Raw genomic sequence first — 12,171 nt, forward strand, 5'->3', positions numbered from 1 at the left:
CTCCATTATCTATCCTCTCTTGGTGAGTTCAAAGTTTTGTACCTAAATTATATTCTGTCATAACTAAGGAAAACTGTAATTATAATTATCTAGGCTCAACCCCATCAGAGACCTGAGAAAGATATAATTTTACCCGAGTAAACAGGAAGTGCAGAGCAAAGAACTTCCAAAACTATAGAAATAACAGACATCTGAATGTCTGGACAGTCCCCCAAGGCTGCTCTGCAACACTGGGGCATCCATCTTCAGCCTACAGTCCTAGATTATCTGACAAACTTTTGGGGGGAGCAAGAAAACTTGAAGGCCTGTCCTACCTTGTCTTGCAAAGTATGGCTGTCCTTTCTTTTGTGTCCTGCTTGTCCAGTTTGGACAGCATGCTGTCAGCAGTCAAGGGCAGTTACCTCCCTTGTGGCTAACTTTTCAGTCTTTTAAATCAATTACTGTAATAGACCATCCTTTACGTAATAAAGAAGGCAAGGGAATTCCACGATGTATAGTTTCCATTGGTTGGATCACCTTGTTAATAACTCTTAAATCTGTTACCATTCTCCATCTTTCAGATTTTTTTAATGGCAAATATAGGACAAATTCCAAGGATTAGTCAATTCTTCAATATTTTGAGCATTTAGCTGTTCCTGTACCAGCTGTTCTAGTGACTAATTTTTCTGACGTCAAAGGTGGTTGTTCCACCCAGACAGGTTCGTCAGTTAACCATTTCAAAGGGCTGTTTGAAAAATCACCGGCTGTTGTGTCCTTCTAATGTACAATCTGTATGGTCAGTGAGTGCTTGATAATACCTTTTAATATTTCTCTTAGAAGTATATTTTATTTTGTGGTTTGCTTTTGAGATTGGAGTAATATTAATCTGCATTTTCCACTGCTGTTATAAATCATGTCCCCATAAATTCATTGCTACATTAGCCACATATGGCTTTTATTTTCCTACCTGTCCTTCTGGTCTTATACAATCAATCCACCTTTTACTTTGTTTTACCTGAGATAAAGTAAGATTGGCCTCCCAAAGAGGTCAATCTGGATGCCAAGAGTTTGGTGAAATTACTGTTACATTCACACCTGTGTGCAGCAAACTTTCAATTACAATGCCATTTATTCATATATTTATCTTTGGTCTTTGATCATTTATAGAAGTTTGCCAAAATACTTTTGTAGGTGGACTTTTCTGTCCTGCCAGCCACTCCCCAAATAACCACACAGAGAATTAATATTAATTATAAATGCTTGGCCAATAGCCTAAGCTTGTTTTTTAGCTAGCTCTTATAGCTTAAATTAACCCATTTCTATTAATCCATGTGCTGCCCTGAGACTCATTTATCTCATGTATTTACTTCCTATCCTGCTCACTCTGTATCTCATGGCATTTCCTCCTGACTTGATCCTTCTTCTTCCCAGCATCCTCCTAGTCTGACTCTCCTGCCCAATTTCATCCTGCCCAGCTATAGGCCAGTAGCTCTTTTATTAACCAATGAGAGTAATAAGTATTTATAGTGTACAAAGATTGTTCCACAACATTCTTGTTTTATGGTGGCTCCTGAAATTTTTTGTTTTGTTTGTTGATGCTTTTCTGTCATTCAGAGCTGCATGTTTTTAATAGGCATTAGGTCTTTTAGTTGCTCTGTGGGGGAGTTTCCACAATGCTGACAGGGAATTATTGAGCCACATTTGACACTAGGGCCTGTGAGGGGACCTATAAGGCATTTCCTGATGGCAAAGTATTACCTTGCCTGTCTCTTGTTGATCTGTATTCATTAGTCCAGTGCCAATCTTTGCCACGCCTTCTTCATACTCCAGAAGGCTGGATTATCTCTAGAAAAAAATTATTTCTAGGAACACCTTGTCCACAATCTCTTTTCAGGTGACCTTGTTTACTACAAAAATATCTGACCTCTTGACTTTTCTCAAAATTTCTAGAAATTACTTCTCCTATCAAACAGCATCATAAGTGCAAATTCCATTATCAGCCCTACTTTTAATCCATTCATCTATTGGGGCAAATTTTGCCTTTAAAGGCCTCATCACCCCTTTACATTCTGAATTAGCATTTCAAAAGCCAAAGATTCAATTAATATTCATCTGATTTCTGGATCTGACATTTCTATTTACAGCTGAAGTTGATCTTTGTAAAAAAAAAAAAAAAGATTAGAACAGGCTTCTTTTGGGCCTTGTATAATTTTAATAAATGACTCAGTCCTCTTTCCTGATTATTCAACCTTGTCTAAGCATTTAAAGTTGCTAATGGAATAGGGCCAAGATGTGATCATCAAATTGTTCTTTTCAACTAGCCTTCACCTAGAAGCTGATTTGGGGAAATGTTAATGCATCTAGCCTTATTTTGTTGTTCTATGAGCTTGCTTCCTCTGTCTACCATGTTCACCATTGTAACTAAGGACCAGCTTCCAATATTGCTGTAACTAAATCTTTCCATTCTTGAGGGATAAGTCTCTTCTTACTGGCCCAGGAATTTAGCATCTGTTTCACATAGGATGAATGCACACAGTATGAAACGACTGCTTCCTTAAGTCTTCTCAAATCTAACATTTCTAGATGACTCCAGTTAACTTATGCATAACCTTGGGGTGCCCATCATCTGGTATGGTAACTGGATAAACTAAGGTTGGGCCACCACTCTTCAGTTTCATCATGCAGTGGTGGAAGAGAGTGACCGCCTGTATAAAGAAAAAGAGACACAGAATTTATACTTTATACAAATATTAATGCAAAATAGATATAAAGATCCAAATACAAATCTATAAAAACTCTAAAAGAGCCGGGTGTTGGTGGTGCATGCCTTTGATCCCAGCACTCGGGAGGCAGAGGTAGGTGGATCTCTGTGAGTTCGAGGCCAGCCTGGTCTCCAGAGCGAGTGCCAGGATCGGCTCCAAAACTACACAGAGAAACCCTGTCTCGAGAAACAAAAATAAAAATAAAAAAATAAAAAACCTGTTATCAACAGACAGTTTGACAGCTGTGCTCTTGGTTTGTGCCTTGTTCACTCAAACTCATTTGAAAGCATTCATACAAACTCCACACATGAGTGTTAGACTGATTTTGTTCATAATCACCAAAAATGGAAGTGTCCAAGCCATCCTTAATAGTGAAAAGAGTAAACACACTGTGGTCATCTATATATTGGAATTCTTTAGAGTTGTGGAGAAATGAGCTATAGAGCCATTCAAAGGCACAGTTGAATCTTGAATGCATAGACCTAAGTAAAAGGAACCTATTTAAAACAGCTACAAACTTTATGATTCAGTTTTCAGAAAAAGCAAACAATTAAGCTGTTGTCATAATTCAAAGAGTGATGGGCCAACCAGAGATGGTTATATTGATTGTGAAATAATTATATCATATCATATTATCATGGCACAATACCACTTTCAAGAGCTATAAAACCCTATAGCATGAATAATAAGACTTTATGCAAAATTTAAAGGGTGAGAGGGAGAATCAACCTCTCCCAGGAATGAGCCCTTTATTAATTGCCCAATGCAGAGTGACCAGCCCTGAAACTATATGCACACAAAAAACAAAAATGGTACAGCAAGATATATATATATATATATATATATATATATGAATGTAATAACCATAATCAAAGGAAAAAGAGGCTTTTGACTTGAGATTGAGGGGAACACAAGAGGGAGTGACCTGGGAGGAGCTTCAGGGAAGAAAGGGAGGGGGAAAGTGGTATAATTGTATTTCAATTAGAAACATTTTTAAATAACCAGTATATTGGGGGATCTCAGCAAGGGATTGGTACTGTCATAGGAAAACCTAACTATATTGCAACCGCATGAGGCAATGTACTGAAGAGTGTGAAGGAGAGGTGGGACATTAAAAAGTTCATAAATATATGTAGCCTATAAAACTAAAAGCAAAAATAAGCACACATACATTGTACTCTAATTGATCAAGTTGTCTCCTGCAGGGTATGGATTAACAATTCTGATACTAATATGTGTGTATCCTGGAATTGAACAATTAAGTTTCTAAGTGTTGGAGTGGAAATTTAGAAAGCACAGGAAGGGGCTAAAGTGATCCAGGTGACAATGGATTGTTTAAGACATATCTATATGAACTCATAGTTAGCTCAATATAGATATAGATGAAAGCATGGACACAAGTGTATATATCCAGATCAGTAAACAGATACATTATCCCCTTGCTCAGTTTACATTAAAGGACTGGAAGCTATAACACACCAATGATAGTAAGGACACAAAGGGCACAGATATTAATGTCTGGTGCTATTCTCTAATAAAGGAAACTGCAGAGAAATGGCTAAATGCAAGAGTGTGACAGGAAATATACAAGATGGTTTTAGAGTATCATATAGTACCAGAAAATAAGGAAGTTTGAGAAAGCAGTATGGTTGTTTCAAAGAAATAAAGGAGCCAATTTGAAAAGAGATCCCAGTAGTTAAAAACAGAATAATCTGAGCAGCGAAAGACATAAAACAATATTAGACCCCTTATGAAATCAGCACCCATGGATTTTTATGGACACATCTCTCATGCAGCAAAACATTACTTATACAGAATTCTAAGTACTTTCTGTATGTATTTTGACCTCACAAAAGTAGAACATGGACAGTGTGGTGTGGTGGTTTGAATGAGAAAGTACTCCACAGGCTGATGCATTTGAACACATGGTCCCTGGTTGGTGGTACTATTTAGGGATGTCCAGAATATCTAGGTATGGCATTGCTGGAGGAAACATCAAAAAGGACATACTTTGAGGTTTCAAAGTCTTACCAATCCCAGTGCTAGATCTCTCTCTCTCTCTCTCTCTCTCTCTCTCTCTCTCTCTCTCTGTGTGTGTGTGTGTGTGTGTGTGTGTGTGTGTGTCTGTCTGTCTGTCTGTCTGTCTGTCTGTCTCATATTTCCTTGTCTCTATATATCTGCCTGCCTCTGTCCTCTGTGTGTGTCTCTGTCTCTCTGTGTATATATGTTTGTGTCTCTGTCTCTGTGTGTATCTCTGTCTCTGCCTCTCTGCTATGTGTTTGTGGATCAAGGGGTGAACTCTCAGCTTGCTCTTTCAGCTACCATGCCTTCTGCCTGTTGCTAAGCTGTTCCTGCCCTCATGACTCTTACTCTCTGGAATTACAAGCCCAAATAAACATCCATAAACGTTGCCTTAGTCATGGTGTTTTATTACAGCAACAGCAAAAAAAAAAAAAAAAAAAAAAAAAAAAAAAAAAAAAAAAGGAATGGGTACAGAGGGAACAAAGAATAATTCTACAATAGGAAAACCTGACAATTCTAAAATGTTGCAAAAGTGAGAGCCGAATGAATGCAACGTTGGAACAAAATAGAGATGAGACATGAGCTGCTATCTTCAGACCATGGCAACCGTTAAAGCCCTGATCTCATAGCAGATGTGGACTTGTACAAGATTGGGTCTGTCAGCATCCAATCATGGATCAAACAGGAGCTCCAGGACTCTGGTGGAGAGACTTTCATTGCCTTCATTTGCGTATTAAATGGTGATCCCACCACGCTCCAACAAATAGTTTTAAACCTGTGGCCACACAGTCAGTCCTAGTTAAAACTGAAGGCTCACAAAAACAAAACAAATATGGGAAAGGGACTTGGCTGGGAGATAAAAGAGCTGGGATGAGAGAGAGTGAGAGGTAAAAATACAAAATTGTCAAAGGGCAAATGTCTATGGTCAAAAGAAAAAGAAGAAACTGAAGAGATGGCTCAGCAGCTAAGAGCACTCATTGCTCTTCCTAAGGACCTGACTTAGGATTCCTAAGGATCCCAGCACCCACACTGGGCAACTTACAGCCAACTGTAACTTCAGTTCCAGGGGCCCCAACTCCCTCTTCTGGCATTTGCAGGCTCTACATACAGGTGGTGTGCACACATACATTTAGGGAATACACATAAATAAATAAATAAATAAATAAATAAATAAATAAATAAATCAAATAAATAAACATCCCAGGATGCGCTTCCCTGTAACGTGATGGGAATGATTCTGTATCTATACAATCTGCCTCCAGAGAACCTGTAAGCCTAATTTAACCTCAGGGAGGGGTAAGAAAATCTCAAATGGGCGAATATTTTATAAATACTTGTCAGTCGTTCTGTGATGTCACGATCATCTAAAACCAAGAAAATACAAGAAACTGCCAAACAAAGAAGAACCTGAAATGATGGAATTTCTAAATGTTAATGTGATATCCTAGATGGGGCCATGGATAGAAAATGTGTATTAGATAAATCTAAGGTAATCTAAATAAAATATGGACTCAACACCAGTGAGTCAATATTGATATTAAGTTCCATCATAGCAAAAGTCCTATACTGACATAAGAGATTAACAATTGGGGAAACTATGTACAAGGTATACAAGAAATCTGCTCTTTTTGTGGCTTTTCTATGATTATTATAAACTTTTCTAAAAGATTCATTTTTCTTAAACGGAGAAAAATGATTACACGACTTGGGAGGCTGAAGCATAATGATCACTAGTTTAAGGCTAGCCTTACATACATAGTGAGTTCAAGGCTACCCTGGAGTATGTTGTGGGTCTCTATCTCCAACGACAGGAGAAGAAAATGAGAGTATAGTATAGCATTAGTATAGAAAGCCCAGTATGCAACTAATGGGCATTTCACAAACTCGGGGGTGGCGGAAACATATGAAAATTATTAAAGAAGATGAGAGTACATTCCAGAAGTAAGAGATATGTTCCAGATGAAAGAACTGTCTGCTTAGTGTTCAGAACAAATACATATTTTTTTTAAAAAAAATAAGGTTGTTTCATTTTCGTGTAAATAAAAGACAATAAATAGAAGCTTTGAGGGCTCAGAGAGAAGTCACACAGTGCAAGAGAAATTTTTAAGCTGTTTCTTCTCCTTCTCCTTTGTTTTTTTGAGACACGGTTTCTCTGTGTAGCTCTGGCTGTCCTGGAACTCACTCTGTAGTCCAGTCTGGACTCCAATTCACAGATATTCACATGCCTCTGCTCCCGAGTGCTGAAATTAAAGGCATGTGCCACCATCACCCAATGAAAATTTTAAGCTTCTTAAAAATAAAATGGGTGAGGGAATCTAACTTCCTAGAGTCGTGATCAGATGTGGAATGCACTGGGAAATGCTTTATTTGTTCTATGGGAAATTATCCTTCCTAACAGTAGCCATCACCAAGTGGATCAGCAGAATCAAAGCATTTTATGTGCATATGTGGCATCAATAAATGTTCTTCCAAACATTTTTCTTAGGAAGTCATGCTGAATGTGCTTTACCAAATGGCAGACTAAAAGAAAGTAGACAACAAAAGATCCAAGGATCACAAGCCAATGTGACAGTGGCAATGTGATTTCCCGGTTGATGGCAATGCAGGATCCAGGGTGGCCTCTGTGTAGCAGTTCCCAGCACCACTAGGTATATACTCCCTCTGTAGACCAGGCTGGTCTTGAACTCATAGAGATCTGACTGCCTTTGCCTCCTGAGTGCTAAGATAAAAGACATGTGCCACCACCACCCAGCTTAGTAAAAAATTTTAATAAGCTACAAGGAGAATAATAATGAAGGAAACAGATAAAACAGGCTGCAGCTTAGTCAGTTACTTTCTAGCTCAGGCTATCCTAACAAAGAGCCACAAATTGTAGGAATGCATTGTTTGTTCAAGTTAGGGGTCTAGAATCATCAAAGTGCCAGTGGGGCAGTGGTCTCAGAGAATCCTTGCAGGTTTCTTCACATCTTTTAATTGGCATCTGTGATTCTGACCTTGTGCAAGCTGTAACTTTTCTTTTTACAAAAAGCCTTTAGTCTAGTTTGAACTTGCTCTGAGGTAAAAGTGAGGTAATTATGTGCAGTTAGCCTGAGTAAGAGAACAAGGCAGGCTGTTAAGAGTCCACAGTCCTTGCAGGACAAATAGATGTGGTTATGAAGCATGTCCCAGTATATATCTATATATGAAAACTATAAGTAAATGAAAAGTCTTCCAGACCATCTACAAATATATGTGCCCAGAATACAATTAACTGTGGTGCTGGGGGAACTGTGGTGATGTCTTGCTTGTACAAATAAAGCCATGTCAAACTTTGATGTGATAAGTTTTCCCTCATCTTATTATATTTTATTTTGTCTTGTTTTGTTGTTACCTCTTAGAAGCCTGTTCTTTTCTAATGAGAGACAGAAATGGAGTGAACCTGGAGGGGAGGAGAGGGGGGGAAGCTGGGAGGAGTAAAGGGAGGGGAAACTATAATCAAGATATATTGTATGAGAAAATCTGTTTTCAATTAAAGAGGGAAATGAGGAAGGAAGTATGGAGTTCATATCTAGGAGTTGTCCCTGATTCTGATGCTCCTGAGGCAAAGGAGTTGAACTGCGTACTTGTTTACAGAGATGGCAGTGCTAGAGGGAACTCGACGAAACTTCTAATAGCGTTTGCCTCTATGAGAAACAGGAGAGAAATCGGCCTGAGAATGTGAAGGTAAATGAGGAACAGGAAACTCTTAAAATAATTCTACATAGCTTCTCTAAATAAATACACTGCGGTCTGGATTTGATTTGAGCATGTCCCCAAAGGCCTGTGAACTTGTGGCTAGGTTGTCAGTGTCACAACCTAGAGGAAGTGAAACTTTAAGAAGTGGGTGTGGGAAGGAGTTGGGCCATTGGAAGGACTGCTCTTGGTAAGGGTTAAGGCTTTTTTGTTTGCTTGTTTTGGGCTTGTTTTGTTTTGAAACTGGGTTTCTCGGGGTAGTCCTAGCTGTCTTGGAACTCGCTCTGTAGACCAGGCTGGCCTCAATCTCAGAGATCCACCTGCTTCTGCCTAAGTGCTGTGATTAAAGGCATGTGCCACCACCTCCTGGCTAATAAAGCTTTTGTAGGACTCAGGTTGGCTCCTGTGTGAGAGGGTGGTTAGAAAAGAGCCGGCCTGGGTCTGCTCTATATAGCTTGTAGCTTCCTGTCTCCCCCTCGATAGTGAGCTCTCTCCATCAAATGGGCTTCCACCACAGTGCCATCTACTTTGCCGTGATATAGCTAAGATGATCCCCACCAGATGGCAGCTGAATAGGTGGGGACACCTAATCTTGTCCTTTTAGCCTCCAAAACTGTGTGTCAATAACCTTTTTATATGCCCAATAAATAAATAAAGTTAGGACAAGATGTTACATGTAAATGTTATTTCTGTCTTTCAGTGGTGTTACTACACAGATTGCTGATTTTTCTATATAGTTTTAATTTTAGCCTTAGTGGGGAAAGTTCTGATCTTATCAGGATATTTCATGTAGCTTCCTTATAACTAATTTCAACCATGTAGCTAAATAAACTCTCATCAGTCAGGGTTAAGTTGGATGTTTGCATGGTCAGTGTCCAAAGCCATCTATGGTACACATTGGTACTTTGAAAATATTTATTGGGGCTGGAGAGATGGCTCAGCAGTTAAGAGCACTGGCTGCTCTTTCAGAGGTCCTGAATTAAATTCCCAGCAACCACATGGTGGCTCACATCCATCTATAGTGGGATCTGATGCCCTCTTCTGGCAAAAAGTCAGTAGGGCACTCAAATACATAAAGTAAATAAATAATAAATATATCTTTTTTTTTTAAAAAAAAAGTATTTATTGAATGAACTAGTTGGGTATAAGACTTCCATGGGTCTCCTGGAAGGCAACAAGATGAACAATGCCTTCCTTTATCCTTTGGATACTGATATAAAGTGTGTGAACTGTCTTGAACCTCGGGGGTGAAGACTAGGGGCAGAGTAGTGAGTGACTGGAACTAATCCTTATAACTACAAAAAAGACACCTCATAATAAGACCCAGCCTTTCTCTGTATTTTTTTTTTTACAGAATGAAATGTTATCCAATTGGTTTAAGCTACTGGATTTATTTTTAATTCTTTCCAGTAAACCCTAATCTTAACAGGAACAATGATTCATCTCCTAACAACAATAACAAAGTAGCAAAGTAGTTTCCAGGAAGATGGCAGTGTGCATGAAAGTGTCTCAATTAGGATTGAACTTGGACAATAGCAGCGGTTTCAGCTGGACAGACATTTATATTTCGCCCATTATTGAAATTTCAGTCTAGAAGGTTCAAAGTTTGGTTCCACTGACTTTGCTACAGCTCCCCCTGAACTCTGTGGGATGGGACATGTGAAGCTGTGCTTTGGGGACCACAGTTTCCAAGAGGACTCTTAAGTTCTGTCAATGGCCAATATCAAGGTAATCTCAGTAAATGGTGATTATATCTCTCCAACTAGTAAAGAAACACAAAATGAATACACTTACCTGGAAGCACCCAACTCCTCGACATCCTACAAACACAGAATGCTAGTAATTCCGCAAGTCATGAATGGGATGAAAATCAACCTCACATCTCTACTTCATCTCTCACATGGAACCTCTCCCAGCTCAAGCTCAGTCAGGGTTAGGCCTGTGTTTGGCACTGTACTTTGAATGGTTTAAAGGAACAGAGCGAGAAACTTCACTTCCCGTTGATTCTCCCAGAGGATGTGAACGTTCTTCAGGGTAAAACTCAAGAGGCCTGAGCAGACAGGGGTATCCTGAAACACATTGATGCTTCAAGAACTACAGGGTCAGAGCAAGAGTAGCAAAATAAAGGTTGGGGGTCATAGTGCCAACCTTTGCGGCACTCAGGAGGCTGAGGCAGGAGAATCACCACAAGTTTGAGCCTGCTTTGACTACACAGTGAGTTTGAGGCTAGACTAGACTACAAAGTAATCTCCTATTTCAAAAATTTCATTAATAAAATGTATTTTTCAGTTTATCAGCCATGCCTGGCTTTACGAATGAGTGCCAGGGATTCAAACTCGGGTTCTTATGTTTGCACAGCAAGGGCTTTACCCACTGAGCCATCCCCATAGTCAGGAGATTACTTATTTTCATCCCAATGAAGGCTAGAAATGATCTGTGTTGCAAAATGGTTATGCAGAATAGCAGGGCTGGAATGAGGTTTCCCAGAAGTATGAAAACAAGAGGACCCTTTCCTGCCCTGGAGGTTCACGGGCCTGTGACTTCACCACTTTCAACTTCAGCTCCCTTTCAGGCCAATTAAAGAGCAAACACAGAAGGGAATTTTCTTTTCTAATTGTAAAGGAATATTTCAAATAGATCTGCCTGGTGCAATTACTTGTTTGGGGTACTTACTTGGCACAATGTAGAATTGCTTGGGCAAAGAGCCTCAGAGAGGATTATCCAAAGTAGGTTAGTCAGAGGGATTTTTTTTTTTTGATTGGGTTAATTGAGCTGTGAAGACTGTGGTCATCTAAATGAGATGTCCTCCATGTCCTCCACAATCTGACAATGTAGGACAGGACAGTAAGGACCTCCTCCTCCTCCTCCTCCTCCTCTTCCTCCTCCTCCTCCTCCTCCTCCTCCTTCTTCTTCTTCTTCTTTTTGAGACAGGGTTTCTCTGTATAGCCCTGGCTGTCGTGGAACTCCCACCAATGACCAGGCTGTCCTCAAACTCATAGAGACCCACCTGTGTCTAACTCCCTAGTGCTGGGACTAAAAGCATGCACCACTGCATCCTGAACAATGAGAACGTCTTAATCATTGGTGAATGACAGTTGACTTGAGGAAGAAAAGTGGATTTTGATGGTTGTGGTTTTGTGTGTGGCATTTATGTAACTTTTCAATGTCACTGATCCCTTACTGCTCTTTCTTTCTTTTGTTTTTTTGTTTTTGTTTTTGTTTTGTTTTGTTTTGTTTTTTCAAGACAGGGTTTCTATGTGTTACTTTGGAGCCTGTCCTGGAACTTGCTTTGTAGACCAGGCTGGTCTCAAACTCACAAAGATCTGCCTTCCTCTGCCTCCTGAGTGCTGGGATTAAAGGCATTAACTGCCACCACCTGGCCCTTCCTGTTCTTTCTAACATCACATCTCTCTTTATTTTCTCTTGTAGCTGTCACTACCTCTAAACAAAATTTTCCAATTTTTCGTCTATTTATTTGATTTTCTAACATCTATCCAGACTCTGAACTGTAATCACCATGATTTCAGGTCCCCCCCACTGTTCTGTTCACCATGTTCTCCAAAACCCAGCACAGGAAAGGTATTGTGTAAACACAAGTTGGACAAATAAAGACTTAAACCTCGTGATTTCATCTTACCAGGAGGTAGTAAATATTGAAATGAGAGTCAATGTCATGTTTCCTCAAGTCATGGTGCTT

Source organism: Cricetulus griseus, chromosome 3, assembly GCF_003668045.3.
Source record: "Cricetulus griseus strain 17A/GY chromosome 3, alternate assembly CriGri-PICRH-1.0, whole genome shotgun sequence".
NCBI classification, from domain to species: Eukaryota; Metazoa; Chordata; class Mammalia; order Rodentia; family Cricetidae; genus Cricetulus; species Cricetulus griseus.